The 16378-nt window shown below is 47.2% G+C and overlaps 1 pseudogene; it reads right to left on the minus strand.

Moving 5' to 3' along the window:
• Positions 1-1255: 1255 nt before the first annotated feature.
• On the minus strand, positions 1256-16373 carry LOC130830859 (elongin-B-like; annotated as a pseudogene).
• Between the last annotated feature and the right edge of the window lie 5 nt (positions 16374-16378).

The following is a 16378-nucleotide window of genomic DNA, read 5'->3' on the forward strand; positions in this document are numbered from 1 at the left end:
GGGGTTAGCCACACACCCAGTTCCGCTGGTAGCTCAGAGACCTGAGAGCCCAGGGTGGCTGGGGGTGCCATCAGCAGCTGGACGCAGCCCCAGCACTGAGGCCCTCACGACCCAGCCTGGTGCAACCTGAGTACCTTTCCCTGCCAATGAGTGTACTTTGCCAGCACCATTTTTTTTAAATTACTAACTTTTTATTTTGAAGTAATTTAAAGCTCACAGGAAAGAGGCAAGAATACTAAAAATTATTCCAGGATATTCTTCACTTAGATTCACCAATTGGTATCATTTGACCACATTTGCTTTATCATTATTTTTCGAAATACACGTTAGTATTTTTTTCTGAACGATTTGAGAGAAAGTTGCACACAATATACTCCTTTCTGCGTAAACACATCGGTGTGAATTTCTTAAGAACAAGGACCTGCTTTTACATAACCACAGTACAGCTGTCAAAATTAGGAAACTTAGATTGATACAATACTATTATCTAATCTACAGTCCATGTTCAAAATTTGCCAATTGCCCCATGTCCTATATAAAGATTTTTTTTCTTGGTCCAGAATCTAATCTAGGATTATGCATTGCATTTATTTGTCATGGCTTTTCAGTCTTTCTTTCTTTCCCTTCCTTCCTTCCTTCCCACTCTCTCTTTCTCCCTTCCCTCCCCCCTTCCCTCCCCCCTTCCCTCCTTTCAATTTATTTGTTTATTTATTGGCTGTGTTGGGTCTTCGTTACTGCGCACGGGCTTTCTCTAGTTGTGGTGAGTGTGGGCTGCTCTTTGTTGTAGTGCGAGGCCTTCTCATTGTGGTAGCTTCTCTTGTTTTGGAGCACTGGCTCTAGGAGCGGGCTTCAGTAGTTGTGGCATGCAGGCTCAAGAGTTGTGGTTTGTGGGTTCTAGAGCACAGGCTCAGTAGTTGTGGTGCATGAGCTTAGTTGCTCCTCGGCATGTGGGATCTTCCTGGACCAGGGATTGAACCTATGTCCCCTGCCTTGGCAGGCGGATTCTTTACCACTGCGCAACCAGGGAAGTCCAGTCTCCTTTATGGACTTTGTCTTTCATTACACTGATACTTTTGAAGACTATAGGCCAGTTATTTTGCAGACTGTTCCTAAATTTAGGTATGTCTGATATTTCTGCAGTTTATGCATTTTTGGCCAGGGATACCACAGAAGTGATGTTGTGTCCTCAATGCATCACACCAGGAGACACATGAGCCAACATCAATTTTTTTTTTTTTGGACACCCAAATCTCTTTTATTGGCCAGCGGGGGGAGGGGGCTCTCTCTGCGCAGCTTGTTCACTGGCGCTGCTTCCTGAATCCTGGGGCTTCATCACCTCCAGCAGCTCGGGTGGGCTGGAGACGGGCTCAGCGCGCAGGGCCTCAAATGCTTCATTTGCCCTGAAGGCTAGCCCACAGTGGCTGGGGCCCGAGGCCGTGCTGTCTGGCTGGTGAACCCACACTTGCCCAATGTCTTGGCGTCGTCCAGAAGTTGGTTGTCATAAAGCACGGAGCACGGCATGTGGAACGAGCTTAGGCAGCAGGAAGGCTCCTTATCACAGAAGCCCCACTAGATAACAAGAAGGAAAGGTCTTGTACAGCCGCTGCTCGTCCGGCGGCCGCTTGAGGATGCCCTCGATGATGTGCTTCGGCTCGAACATGGTGCTCGACTCCTTGGCGTCCGTGAAGATGGTGGTCTCCTGGCGCCGGGTCCACTGTTTGGTGAACCCTAGTTCACTGAAGCCAACTTCCTGTTGTAGGACACTTAGGGCGCTCTCAGTCTTTAAAAATATGAGAAACTATGCTGCCATAAATATTCTTGAACTTACATATTTGAGTGATTGCTTAATTACCTCCTTAGGCTAAATTCCTAGAAGAGAATACTGAGTCAAAGGGGCAAAGGATAAACTTAAAATTTTTGTTTTGGCTTTGAGAAGAATTAGGACATCTATCTACTTGTAAGTCCCCTCCCGTTTTCAATACGACATGTTTTAAACATTCACTGCAGTTAAATACAGTGCCTAGCACAAGTTGCATCTTTCTGAAACTACAGTCATTCGTGACCACCCACACCATACCTGCACACCACAAGTAGTATAATTTGTTTTATATATTTTAAAAATCTTTTCCCATTTTTTTTTTGACAGTGCCATACGGCTCTTGGGATCTTAGTTCCCTGACCAGCGATCGAACCTGGGCCCTCGGACCCTCGGCAGTGAAAGTGCCGAGTCCTAAACTTAGGACCACCAGGGAATTCCCTACTCCCACTTTTAAACTTAGATTTTAAAGGAAATCTTTTTCTGTCTGATTGTGAATAGAGAGTAGGCAGAAAAAAACTTCAGTGAAAACAAAACTATGGTAGTAAATTTCAGATTGATTCTCTTCCCTGCAGAAGGAGGCTCCAGATGAGTACAGACTTATTTTTAAACTTTTGGTACCTAAGTGTCATTCTCCGGAAAGCAGTGCAGGACATTATACTCTTGGCAGTAGTGTCTGTACACGTCCTTACCCTCACCAAGCCTGGGAATCAGGGTTGCCATCTTCCTGATCTCATACTTTTGTGGAAAGGTAGGCTGGGGCACTAGGCTGGAACTTGAGAGAAAGAAGAGGAAATGATAACAGAGACAGAGAAGGAGTGGTTAGGTAGAAGGGGAACCAAGAGTGTGGTGGGCAGAAGCTAAGTTTAAAGACAATGTCAGGAAGGTGCAGAGCACACGTCTTGCCTCATCTCTGCCTAAGATGTTGGTTTAGACAATGATTTCTTACATATGACACCAAATGCACAAGCAACCAAATAAACTGGACTTCATTAAAATTAAAAACATTTGTGCTCCAAATGGCACCTCAAGAAAGTGAAAAGACAAGCTAGAGAATGAGAGCAAATATTTGAAAATCATATATCTGACAAAGGACTTGTATCCAGAATATATAAAGAACTCGTATAACTCAATATTGACGATTTTAAAACGGGTTACAGTCACATAAATCTCTGAAACTCTGCTCATTTTTTAGTCTATTTTTTATCCATTGCCAAGATTGAATTATTTCTATTTATTTACCTGTAAGTTCACTGAATCTTTCCCCTGTCTTCTCCACTTTGCTGTTAAGCCAATCCATTGAGTTTTAAATTTTGATTATTGTATTTTTTTTAATTTATTTTTTTTAGCTGCGTTGGATCTTTGTTGCTACATGCAGGCCTTTTCTAGTTGTAGCAAGTGGGGGCTGCTCTTCGTTGAGGTGCACAGGCTTCTCAGTGCGGTGGTTTCTCTTGTTGCGGAGCATGGGATCTAGGCTCGCACGCTTCAGTAGTTGCAGCAGGTGGGCTCAGTAGTTGCGGCTCTCCGACTCTATGGTGTGCAGGCTTCAGTAGTTGTGGCACACAGTGTGGGATTGACCATGTCCCCTGCATTGGCAGGTGGATTCTTAATCACTGTGCCACCAGGGAAATCCCAATTATTGTATTTTTAAGTTCTAAAATTTCTATTTGCTTCTTATTGATACCGTCTATCTCTTTGCTAAGACTATTAATTTTTTCATCTGTTTCAAGAGTTTGTCCTTGCTTGTTGCAGTATTTTTAATACTTACTTTAAAATACTTGTATGCTTCAAATATGTGTCATATATTCCAACATCTAGGTCATCTTGAGTGTTAGTGTTTTTTTTTAAAAATGTTTAAAATTTTTGGCCGCATTGGGTCTTCCTTGCTGCAAGCAGGCTTTCTCTAGTTCTGGTGAGCTGGGGCTACTCTTTGTTGCGGTGCTCAGGGTTCTCATTGCGGTGGCTTCTCTTGTTGCGGTATACAGGCTCAGTAGTTGTGGTGCATGGGCTTAGTTGCTCTGCAGCATGTGGGATCTTCCCAGACCAAGGATCACACCTGTGTCCCCTGCACTGGCAGGTGGGTTCTTAATCACTGGAGAGTTTGGAGTCTTACGTGCCACCAGGGAAGTCTGTTGAGTGTCTGTTGGTGTCTGTTGAGTGTCTTTTTCTTATTCAATTTGAGATTTTCCTGGTTCTTGGTATGACAAGTGAGTTTCTACCGTATCCTAGGCATTTGGGGTATTAGGTTATGAGACTCTGGATTTTACTTAAATCTATTTTAACAGATATTCCCTGATGCTGTGCCAGTAGGGGAAAGAGGGTGCTGCCTCATTGTTGTCAGGTGGAGGTAGAAGTCCAGGTTCCTCACTTGGCTTCTGTTGACATCTTGTTACTGCTGGATAGGGTTGGGAGTTCAGGCTCCCTGCTAGGCCTCTTCTAACACACATTGGCTGGGAGAGTGTGAAACACATTATCACTGCTCCCATTTGGTTTTCAGTGACATTGTGACAGAGAACTGAAAGTCCCAGGTAAAAGTCCCAGCTCACCAACAGGGAATAAACCTACCTAAGGAGGTAAAAGACCTGTACACAGAAAACTACACACACTGATGAACAGAAATTGAAGATGACACACAAAAATGTAAAGATACACTGTTCTCACTGATTGGAAGAATTAACGTTGTTAAAATGACCATACTACCCAAGGCAATCTACAGATGGCAATCCCTATCAAAATACCAATGGCATTTTTCACAGAACTGGAACAAATAATTCTAAAATTTGTATAGAAACAGAAAAGATCCTAAACATTCAAAACAATCTTGAGAAGGAAGAACAAGCTGGAAGTATCACAATCTCTGATTTCAGACTATACTACAAAGCTACAGTAATCAAAACATAATGGTACTAGCACAAAAACAGACACAAAGATCAATGGAACAACATAGAGAGCCCAGAAATAAATCTCTGCTTACGTGATCAATTAGTTTTTGACAAAGGAGGCAAGAACATACAGTGGGGAAAAGGCAGTTTCTTCAATGAGCTGGGAATAAGATGACACAGGAATTACTGTTAATGCTGTGATCCTGGCATTGTGATTATGTCAGAAAATGTTACTATTTTTTAGAATAGCATACTGAAGTTTGTGGGGGTAAAATGACAAAAGGACCAAGATTTTCTTTAAAATACTTCAGGGAAAAAAAAGGGATGGATGAAGAAAAAGTGACAAAATTGAAAATTCTAGAATCTGGATATGAAGAGTTGATTATATTGTTTTCATCTATTTTTGTGTTAGAAAAATTTTCATAATTATAAAAAAGAACCAGATTAGAGCCCAGCTACTGAAAATGTAGTTTTCAAACTAGCAGCATTGGCATCACCTTGGAGTAGGGATATCAGACTTAGCAAATAACAATACACGATGCTCAGTAAAATTTGAATTTCACATAAACAATAAATAATTTTTAGTATGAGTATGTTCTCTGCAATATTTTACTTAAAAATTATTTGTGAAAATAGCTTGGCAGTTTTAAGTTTCTTTTTAAATAAAACTAAACATGTAACTACTTTAAGACCCAGAAATTGCACTCCTGGGCATTTATTCCAGAGAAATGGAGACTTACTTACACTCACACAAAAACCTTTACAAGAATGTTTATAGTAGCTTTATTCCCAATAGCCCCAAACTGGAAACATCCCAGATGGCCTTCAAAGGGTGAATGGTTAAACAAACTGTGTGCCTCCATGCCACAGAGTACTACTTGCAATAAAAAAGAATGAGCTATTGATTCATGCATGCAACTGCATGGATGGATCTCCAGAGAATTATACTGAGTAGAAAAAGTCAAGCCCCCAAAGCTACATGCTGTATGGTTTCATTTATATGACATTCTTAAAATGGCAAAAGTATAGAAATGGAGAACAGATCAGTGGTTGTCAGGGGTTAAGGGGAGGGTGATCGTGGAAGGAAGTGGCTGTGACTACATATAAAAGGGCAACATGAGGGACTTCCCTGGTGGTGCATTGCTTAAGAATCCACCTGCCAATGCAGGGATTCACAGGTTTGATCCCGGGCCCAGGAAGACCCCACATGCCATGGAGTAACTAAGCCCATGCACCACAACTACTGAGCTTGTGCTCTAGAGCCCATGAACCACAACTACTGAAGCCTGTGCACCTAGAGCCTGTGCTTCTCAAAAAGAGAAGCCACTGCAGTGGGAAGCCTGTGCACCATAACAAAGTGCAGCCCCCGCTCGCCACAACTAGAGAAAGTCTGTGTGCAACAATGAAGACCCAATACAGCCAAAAAAAAAAAAAAAAAAAGAAAAGAAAAGACAATGACCCAGGGGCTGAACTCTTCAATGATGGGGTAGGGAAAGGGGTGACTGGTAGGCTGCTAAATGCTGGCAACAGGAGCAGCTGAGGGTGGTATAGAAAGGCTGCAGCAGGGGGTCCCGAGATGCATGGTGTGTGCAGGGGGTGGTCAGGCTGCAGTATGTGATGAAGGCAGCTGGAGGTGGTGAGACCACTGGGCTGCCCTAGTCTGCTCACAACCCACCATCCCTGGGTGTTTAGGATTGTAGGTAAATTCTCAGTCCCCGGCCTGTGCTGATGGTGAGGCTGGCAGTGACTCCTTTGTGTTCTGGGCCCCAGCCTGGCACAGTTGTGGGTCAAGGGCTGCCCACCTGTGGTCTGAGTCTGACCCAGCTCTGGGTGTTAGGAGAATCTGCCTGCACTAAAGGCTCTCTGGCCGCCCATGCTCTACCCTCCAGAGGTTCCCAATCTAGGCGGGAGATCCTGACAGTTATAAGTAGAACCATGAACGTGATGGGAGGTGGCGTGAACATTCCTTGTGGAAGCCCTGGGTAGAAGCCCTACGGTTCTCCATCCCCACAGCTCCAACCACCACCACATGGTCCTGTAGCCACACAATGATGTCTTTACCCAGACCACAAGACCTACATGTTCAACTGCATCCTCCACTCCTTACTGGAATGTCTAACAAGGAGTCAACAGAAATGTGTCTATATCCAAACTCTTGCTTCCCTGCTCCAGCAGCTCCTCCCTCCCTCGCCCCAGTCCTGGCAGAGCTGTTATCCATTGCTCAGGCCAGATACTTGGTGAGTCATTCTTCTTTTCCTTTCACACTTCATACCCAATTCACCAGCCAATCCAGTCACTCCTGTTTTCAAAATATTTCAAAATAAATCCCCCACTGACCCCTTTTTATTCTCACTTTGAACATCCCATGGTGGGCTCTAAGCAGTGGGGTTCAAATAGGACTGACAAAGGCTCTGTCCCTCCCTGGTCTTGCCTGGGTCTCTGCCTCCCTGCCAGGCTCCTGCTTCCATCTTTCTAAGTCTCTTCTGCAAATATTAACTTGAGCGATGGTATCAAAGAAGAGGCCTTGTTGTTTTTCCTGGGGTATGAAATGCCAGGAAACAGACATGTTGATAGATGAAACGATATATGAGTTCTGAGATAGGAGGGGGAAGTGGGTGAGAGTAAATATGGTTGAAGCTGGGTGATGGGTAAGTGGCTATTTATTATACTATCTTTATATTATTCTGTCTACTTTTTATATGTTTAAAACATTTTATAATAAAGGTAAAATAAAGCAATCCAATACAATGATATAAATCTGATTAAAAAAAAAAACCCAAACTTCAAAAGGTTCTCCATCTCTCTGAGAAGAAAAGCTTAAGACCACGAGGTGTAGAAAGCCCCCATCTTTGTGCCGGAGGAAAACCCAGACCAGTCAAGTCTGAATCTCTGTGGGTGGAACGGAAGCTTCAGCAGTGGTCCCCAAAGTGTGGCCCTCAGCCCAGCAGTGTCAGCATCACCTTGAAACTTGTTAGAAATGCGCATTCTTGGGCTCTGCCCCAGACCTGCTGAATCAGAACCTCTGCGGGTGGTGTCCAGCAACATGTGTTTTCAAAAACTCTCCAGGTGATTTAGTTGCTGCTGCAGAGCCGGAGGATCCAAGAGTCATGTCTGAGGAAGCTGATGGAGGTGATCTTGAAGGCCAAGTTGGTGAAGGAAGTGCAGGTCTGGGGTCCACAGATCCCAGCAGAGAGTCCAAGGTCATGGCCCTGAGCTCTTTGCTCCCACCATTGTCAGTGTGGATGGTGGGGCTGGTGGGGCTGACTGGCCTGTGGTCTCTTCAGAGAAGGAGGTGGGGTGTGCACAGAACTGGGATGGGTTTGGGATCCCCACAGCCAGCAGGCTGGGAAGGAGCAGAGCACCTTCTCCCCTGTGAAGAGTTACAGGATGCTGATGAGACACCTCAGGGTGACGGCTCTTGCTCAAGGTCCTGCAGCTACGAGCTGAAGGCCGGGGTTTGAACCTGAGTCTCCTGATTCTCGGCTCTGCATTCTCGTGCTTGTCTACTGGGTCCCATTATTAGTACCCTCTACCTCCTGTGTTCTGGTTTCAAGGGGGGTGGGATGGGGGTTCATATGTCTGGGGACCTTAGATTTTTAAAATACAGCTCTAGGTTCACTCCATCCATCTTCTGATTTTACTTCTTTAATTTTATTTTTTTTATAGGTCTTTCCCACAGACAGATGTTTCCTTGCTGGTCTCCCCTTGGCTCTGCCCCCACCTCTTTTTTCCATTTCTCCATTTTTGATGACTAAGTCTCTACTATGGAGACCACCTCTCTCAGGGGCACGGAGCCCTCCACAGAAGAGGTGGGAGTAGTGGAGAGACCCCTTCTCCCTAGAGGAGTGCTCTAGGCTGGATGTGGGCAGAGGCTCTCTGAATCTTGCTCCTCTGGGTGCAGGAGCTCCTTGGATGCATTTGAGGCCCAAGGACCCTCCCCTTCTGTGACTTGGAAGATTGGGGAAATGGGGAGATGCCCTAGGAAGGTTCTGGAAGACTTCCCATCCTCACTGCCATCATACCCTTCAGTGAATGTGACCTGGCACCCACTCCCTGGGGGAAAGACCTCTTTGATGTGTGGACACTGGACCTCTACCCACCGAGGATGCCCAACTCTTGGTTGTGGAAAGGGAGGGGCAGGCTGACCCCTTCCCCCCAGGGGGTGGAAGTGTAGCCCTTCAGAAGCAATGGCTGAGCCTGGCCCCTGGGAGAGGAGCTGCATACATGTTTTGGGGGCAGCTCCTGGGTGGGATGGAACCCTCACCCCACAGTGAGGAAAGCAAATGGAAAAGACAGGCCAAGGAAGGCCAGGTCATCCTGGGGAGGGGCGGCCTGCTCTCCTGCATTTTTAGCCAAGGAGAAAGTATCACTTCAGAGGAGGGAAAGGATAGAGTGGGAAATGGTGACCAGGGTCAGTGGACAACTTGAACCTCTGGATGTGAACTAGAAGTTTCCAGTACCACTTTGGGTCTCTTACCTGGCACCTGATAGCAGGAGGGTGAGGCACTGGGCTTCCTGGAACAGGCGGGTGGGGCAGGGAAGTCCTCAGGGGACAGAGGGGCACCTGCAGAGACAAGTGGAGAAGAGTCTGGGAGCTCACCAGCGTGAGAGCTTTGGGGAAAGGAGTGTGTCCATATCTTTGTGGGGGGAGGGGTGTCTTCTGGCAGAAGCAATAGTTGGGTCACCAGCACTTGTGGTAGAGACATCAGGGTGAGGATTCTCATATTAGCCCCTCTCCCAGGTCCCTTTGTCCTTTGTTGTGTTACTCTCCCCCTGCCCCCTCCGCCTCATCCTTTCTCACTTTTCCCTGCCCTGCTTTGTAACCTGGGAGACTGACTTCCTTGGATGGATCACGGGGAGGGCAGTGGGGGAGGTGGGACTCTCCAGTGGCTTCTCATTGGGTTTGGCCAGTGGGAGGCACCAGAGGGAGACCTGCTGTGGAAGGAGAGAGGATGGGATGTTTCTCTCACATTCCCTCCCTGCCAGTGTCTGGGCTCGTCCCTTTGTCCCCTCAGGTCTGGTGTGTGAGTGTGTGTGTGGCTGGGATGTGGGGGTTGGGGGGTGGGGTAAAGCCTCCCCCACTGCCTCAGGAGCCCCTGCTGTTCCCTTCACCCAGTCCTCACCCATATAAATAGCCCCTTCTTTACAGCACTGTCCTTGAAACTTCTCAGTGGAGTTCTGCTTCCGCTGGGACCCTCCATCCCTCATTCTTCTCTTCTCCTTCCTGTCCTCACAGGGGCTTGGACCAGGACTGAGTTTCTCCTCGGCTGGGGGCAGGGAGGGGGAGACATTCCATCCTCACTCAGGACTGTGCTCTTTCTCAGCAGAACCTGGAGGGTGGAGTCTTCAGCCTCATCTTCCAGCAATTCATCTTCATCCAGCAATCCTCCTGGGATTCCGTCTTTAACTCCTCCCTCTAACTTTGAATCTCTGGCTCCAGCTCTCTGAGGCAGTGCCTGCTCAGCAAGGAATAGGTCTCCTCAGAGAAGTCAGGCTCTGACCAGCCATTTTCACCTTCATTCCAGGAACTTGGAGTTTCCCCAGGGAAGCCAAAGCTGAAACCAAGGGGACTCCTCCCGCAACTCTGCCCAGAGCCTCCCTTAGGTGTGTCTTATCTTTGGTGTACCTGAGGGGTCTCTTGTTTTGTGACTTTTTTCTACTTCACCATGTGTCCTGTCAGGTGGCCAGGATGTGAGGCTGCCTGGGGCATGCCTCTTTCTCTTCCCCAGATGCTTGCAGCTGCTGTCAGTAAATGCCCACGGAACTAGTGAGTGTAGGGAGTGTGTCCTATAACCTTTTAGTAGGGATGCCAGGAGGGGTGAAAGCAGAGGGGGTTAGTTTCTGGTTTGGGGGAAATGGAGAGCCAAGGCAGGGCTTTTTGCAAAGTCAGGATGTGTGTGTGTGTGTGTGTGTGTGTCTGTGCTGTGTATGTGTGTGTGCACGCACGAGTGTGTGTGTGTGTGCTCGCACCCATGTGTATTTGGGAGGGGTTGGGGGAGGTAAGGGTCCATGAAGGGGGAGATCCTCAGGGGAGCAGTGAGATTGGGGAGTGTTGTGGGGTAGACCAGTGAGTGGGGACTGCGATGGACAGAGATGCAGATGTTGTCCCAACTCGCTCCTGTAGGAACTCAGTTTTGTTCTTAAAACGAACATTATTTTATTAAAAATAAATAAATAAAATAAAAGTAATTAATAAAATGAACTAGAGCTAACTCTTCAATAATCAGTAAGTATTTGAATTAAGTCCCCCTACCCCAGGACACTCCCTGGTGTCCCTTCCTGTCCTAACTACCGTTCAGCAGGGCAGGGAACCCCTCATCTGACTTCTGCCACCACAGATGCATTTTACCTGGGCTTTAACTTCATATGCGAGGGATCCTGTAGCGTGCAGGCTTTTGTGTCTGGTTTCCTGTGTCCCGTCCACTCTTCTGAGATTTCCGGTCTGCATCTCCATTCCCTCCCTCAGAGTCTCCACCAGGGAAACGCTCCTCCAGTCCACCGCGCCGGCCACAAGGGGGCAGCAGAACCCGGTGCAAGCTGGGCTCCTCCAGCTAAGCGGCCGTTCTCTTGGCCCCTGGGTTCCTCCTCCCCCCCAGGTAGCACCCTCTTTCTGGGCTGCCTCCCAGGCGGCTGCTGCAGGGCGGCCCTGCTGCTTCTGTCTCTGACACCTGCTGCTTTGGAGAGGATTTGTGGAGTGGAAGTCTGGAGCTTGGGTCTCCACACTCTCCAGATTACAGACCCCTTTCACTAATTTTGGACATGCAACTATCATATATGCACAAACATTGTACAGATTATAAAAGCAAACACAAATAACACATTAAAAGAGAGAAGATTAAAGCATTTGTGATAGAACTTCTAATATTTTTTCTGCCTCCCCTCCTGCCCCCAGATCCCTGGAGCACCCCTGGGGCTGGTTCACCCCCCACCCAGTGGCCCCTGTTTAGGGCTCCGCTGAGCTTTGTGGGGGGGCTGGAGCCTGTGGGTTTGACACACAAGGGCATGACCCTGGGCAGGTGCCCTCATATAGCTGAACCTCTGTCTTGCAGCTGTAAAACCAAGAAAGGAAGACTTTCCTCTGAGGATTATAATAAAGTTTGTGATGTTCAGAGTAAAAGGCGCCGGGTGAACAGTGTGCCTGAGCATTTGGTGACAGTCATTGGAGAGCAGGGGCCTGGCCTCAGGGCTTCAGCCTACAGCTCAGCCTGTGAAGACGCGTCTCCCTGATGTGAAGGAACAGGGTGGGCATCCTGGAGGCTGTTAGACTCAGCCCCTCAGGGTTGGTCAGGGCCTCTCCTGCCTTTACTGCCCCCTGCTCCTCTCCTGTGATTCTCTCAGGGACAGAGGCCAACATGCCAGAACTCCAGGCCTTTCCCATAACTTGGCACTCAAATCCCTCCGAGCAGGACTTACCTGATTAACCCCTGACCACGGGTGGGCCTGACCTACATGGGATTGGGAGAGTGATTAAGTACTTCCGTGGTCACCCATGTGGGGAGTACAAACACTCACACTACAAATCATACACTAACATGTCCGTGACTGGGGAACGTGCTTGAGACACTCTGGGCAGATGTGTCCATTCTGGTGTCCTGTCCCAGATGTGCCAGGGCTGAATGCCAGGGGATCCTACCCCTTCCTTTTTTCTTCCTCCCTCCCTCCTCCTCCCCCCCCCCCCCCCCAGGCTTCCTTCCCTTCCTTCCCTCTCTTTTGTTTCTTACACTTTTTCTGTTTCATTTCCCTTTTAAAAAAATGTTTATTTCAAATTTATTGGCTGCTTTGAGTCTTCGTTGCTGTGCGTGGGGCTTTCTATAGTTGTGGAGAGCAGGGGTGCGCAGACTTCTCATTGTGGTGGCTTTTCTTGTTGCAGAGCACTGGCCCTAGGCGTGTGGGCTTCAGTAGTTGTGGCTCGTGGGCTCTAGAGCAGAGGCTCAGTAGTTGTGGTGTATGGGTGTAGTTGCTCCAAAGCATGTGGGATCTTCCCAGACCAGGGATCGAACCCATGTCCCCTGCATTGGCAGGCAGATTCTTAACCATGGTACTGCCAGGGAAGCCCTGTTTCATTTCCTTTTAATCTTTTATTATCTTTTGTGTATTTATTAATGTAATAAAATTTATTACATTTTCCATAAGAATGACTTTCTCCCCAGTCTCCCTCCTTTGTGTTTGTACATCTCAGGGCTTGGGTGGGAGTGATATCTCTTCATGTTCCCTGGAATCTCAGACTTTGGAAGCAGAGTTGATTGTCTACTCAGAGAGTGGTGGGGTGGGTGCTGTGGGCCAGGTGGGCTCTGTAGCCAACCTTTGTGTAGGCCTGGGCAGCACCCACTCTTGGAAACAAGTGAGGGGCCTAAGGAAGACCCTGAGCCACCTTTGGTTGTATATTTCAGTTTTGGAGATGACAGCCTATTCTGGGAGGAGCTCTCCTTCCTCACCAGAGGGGCCTAAGTGTAGGTTCACAGGCAGGTGATGGCCCCAGCTGTGCCCTTGGGGCTCTGCCCAGCAGGCTTGCAGGGCAGAGCTTGTCCACCAGCCAGAGTCATTGTGGTTAGAGAAGGAAGGAAAATTTTATTTATTTATTTATTTATTTATTTATTTATTTATTTATTTATTTAGCTATTAGTGCTGCAGCGGCATGTGGGATCTTAGTTCCCTGACCAGGGATCGAACCTGCACTCCCTGCATTGGAAGCGCAGAGTGTTAACCACTGGACTTCCAGGAAAGTCCGAAAGGAAAAATTTTAAAGTCAAAACAAGCCATCATTTTGTGTGTGTGTGTGTCTATAAGTAAAAAAGCAGACAACAGTTCTTTACATTTTTCCTGCAGTGGAAGATAACCCAGTGAACCCTTCACCTCAACAGTGTCAAGATAAATCAAACTTTACAGGAGTACACCTTTAAGAAAAGGCGTTTAATCCTTTCCATCAACTGTCACATTGTAAAATTACAATTCATTTCACATTCACATCTGTTTTATGGCTTAGATATTTATCTGAAATTGTTTCAAAATCAACTGAAGTAACTAAAAGATAAGAGATATTATATGTGTGTTAAAAAGGAGAGTAAAATATTAACCCCACTAGTATTAGGATAATTTGTATTTTGAGGAAGAAAATCCTTTGTGGCTGGTGAACAGTTTTTGTTGTTAAAGCATCTGGAACACAACGCTGTTGCCAGGGAGAGGGCAGTGAAGCTTGCTGTTTGATGTCCATCTTAACAGTGTGTTCAGGTGTCCTTCCAGTGTGCTTCCAGAAAACCTTCCCTGTACTTTGTCATTCTCTCCCGGCACCCCCCCCCGCCCCCCCGCCTGATATGGACTAGAAGGGCTGGCATTCAGAGTGAGATAAGTTTTCTGGCCAGATCATCTCGGGGCATTTCTGAGTCCAAGCCCTTGCTCCTCCTTCCTGTGGAGTTGTGTGGAGCTGGGGGCTGGGCTGGCTGGGTCTGAGGGCTGGGGGAGGGTGGGGGGCCAGCCTCTCTGCAGCTCTAGCCCCCCCCTCCTCTGTGAGGGGCCTGAACTAAGCATCCTCCATCCTCCGTGGCAGGGCTCTTGTCTTACTTCATGTCTGTCTGCATGTGTGAAAATGAAGTGGAATAAATACGATTTGTGTGGCTCAGTTCCTGGCACTTCGTAGGGATTCAGGAAAATTTGGTTTTCCTAAAATTCCTTTCATGTTTCTGAGGTCTTGAAAAGTCACCCTGTTGGGAGGGATTGGTGGAGTTTTGGGGGGTGACGGTTAGGAATACCCAGAGGCTCAGTAGGTATTTTTGGGTTAATGTGGATTTTCCAAATATTCCCGAGTGTAAGTGGATATTAGCAGAAATGGGCTTTTTGGGAAAGACAAAGTGGTGGTGTTCAGGTATATCCAGAAATCCTGGGTTTTCCCAGAGTCGTAATGGCTGAGACCAGACTTCTGGGCAGAAACCAAGCCTCTGGGCATCAGCGAGGCGGTCAGTCCTTGTTCCATGAAGGCAAATATAACGGGTCATTCAGAGCAACCCAGAGTGAACCCAGGCGGAGAGAGATCTGCTGGGTGTGTGGTTGTGAATCTGTGAGATGTGGTTTTCTGTAGAATGAGGGTAATAGTGACAACCACCGGGCAGAGGTGAGGTGAGAGACACTAGGAAAGTCACTGCACAGTGAACTCCGACACTGGGCAGGCTTGAGGGAGCATCAGAGGTGGCTGAACCTGATGTTTCCAGCCCAGGGCTGCAATTCGTGATGCGTTTATGTCCGGGGTAGATAGGAAAACAGAGAGGGGTCAATGGTGGGGCTGTTCCATTCGTCTCTTGGCTGACTCGGTTAGCTCAGAATTAACAGTCTTTGTGTTTCTCAGTGGACTAAATTGTTTTGTGAAAGTGGACGAGGCTGAGTAGCCCATGTGCTGCTGAAGGAGCTCAACTAATGATTACTGAATGTTTTCTATGTTCTGGAAAACACGTAGAAATCCTCTCCTGGATTTCCCAGACATTCCTCAGGTGACACAGGTCAGGGCTGTGGAGGAGAGAGGGTGCCACCAAAACCCCCAGAAGCAGGTGTATGGGGCACATAATGGGGATCAGGAGGTCAGCAGAGGGTCCCCTGAGCAAGGTCATTTTAGGTGAGAGCTGGACAGTGAGGAGTTTGGGGGAGGAGGGGGGGAGGCAGGAGCATCCGGTGGCTGGTGAGGAGGCCCCCGGCTGGGAAGCCTCAGGGAACTGGAGGATCTCACCGGAGGCCAGTAAGGAGCACCTGGGAGAACCACGGGATGAGGTCAGTGAGGAAGTTGGATGCCTGGGAGCCACCGAGGAGAGGTTTAAGCAGAAGGTTCCCTTGAAGGGTGAGGCAGAGAGTTCCCATAAGGTGATGTGAGATCTTGACCTGTGAAAGAAAATGAACTAGAGGAGGTGAGGCTGGAGGTGGGGAGACCACTGCTTGAGCCAGCTGAGAAATGAGGGTGGCTTGGAAGTCAGTGCTGGGTGTTGACATGAATTTGTGAAAAATCTTGAACTTTTTGGAAGTAGACTGGGTGGGAGAGTGGGGTGTGAAGGATGCCCCTCAAGACATACAGATGACCATAGGCACATGAAGACGTGCTCAACATCGCTGATCATCAGGGAAATGGAAATCAAACTTACCGTGAGATATACCTCACATCTGTCAAAATGGCTATTATCAAAAAGAACACAAATAACAAATGTTGGAGAGGATGTGGAGAAAAGGGAACCCGCGTACACTGTTGGTGGGAATGTCAATTGGTGCCGTCACTATAGGAAACAGTATGAAGGCTTCTCAAAAAACTAAAAATAGAACTAACATATGACAGCAATTCCACTCCTGTGTATATATCTGAAAAAAACAAAACCACTAATTCAAAATGTATGTACCCCCGTGTTCATAACACCATTATTTACAATTGCAAGATATGGAAGCTTCCCAACTGTCCATCAACAGATGGATAAAGAAGACGTGGTCTATATATACAATGGAATACTACTCAGCCATAAAAAAGGATAAAATTTTGCCTTTTGTAGCAACATGGATGGACTTGGAGGGCATTATGCTAAGTAAAATAAGTTAGACAGAGAAGGACAAATATTGTATGATATCACTTATATGCAGAATCTAGGATGTATAACAAACTAGTGAATATAACAAAAAGGAAGCAGACTCACAGGTATAGAGAACAAGCTCATGGTTC

This window comes from Hippopotamus amphibius, chromosome 11 (assembly GCF_030028045.1).
Source record: "Hippopotamus amphibius kiboko isolate mHipAmp2 chromosome 11, mHipAmp2.hap2, whole genome shotgun sequence".
NCBI lineage: Eukaryota > Metazoa > Chordata > Mammalia > Artiodactyla > Hippopotamidae > Hippopotamus > Hippopotamus amphibius.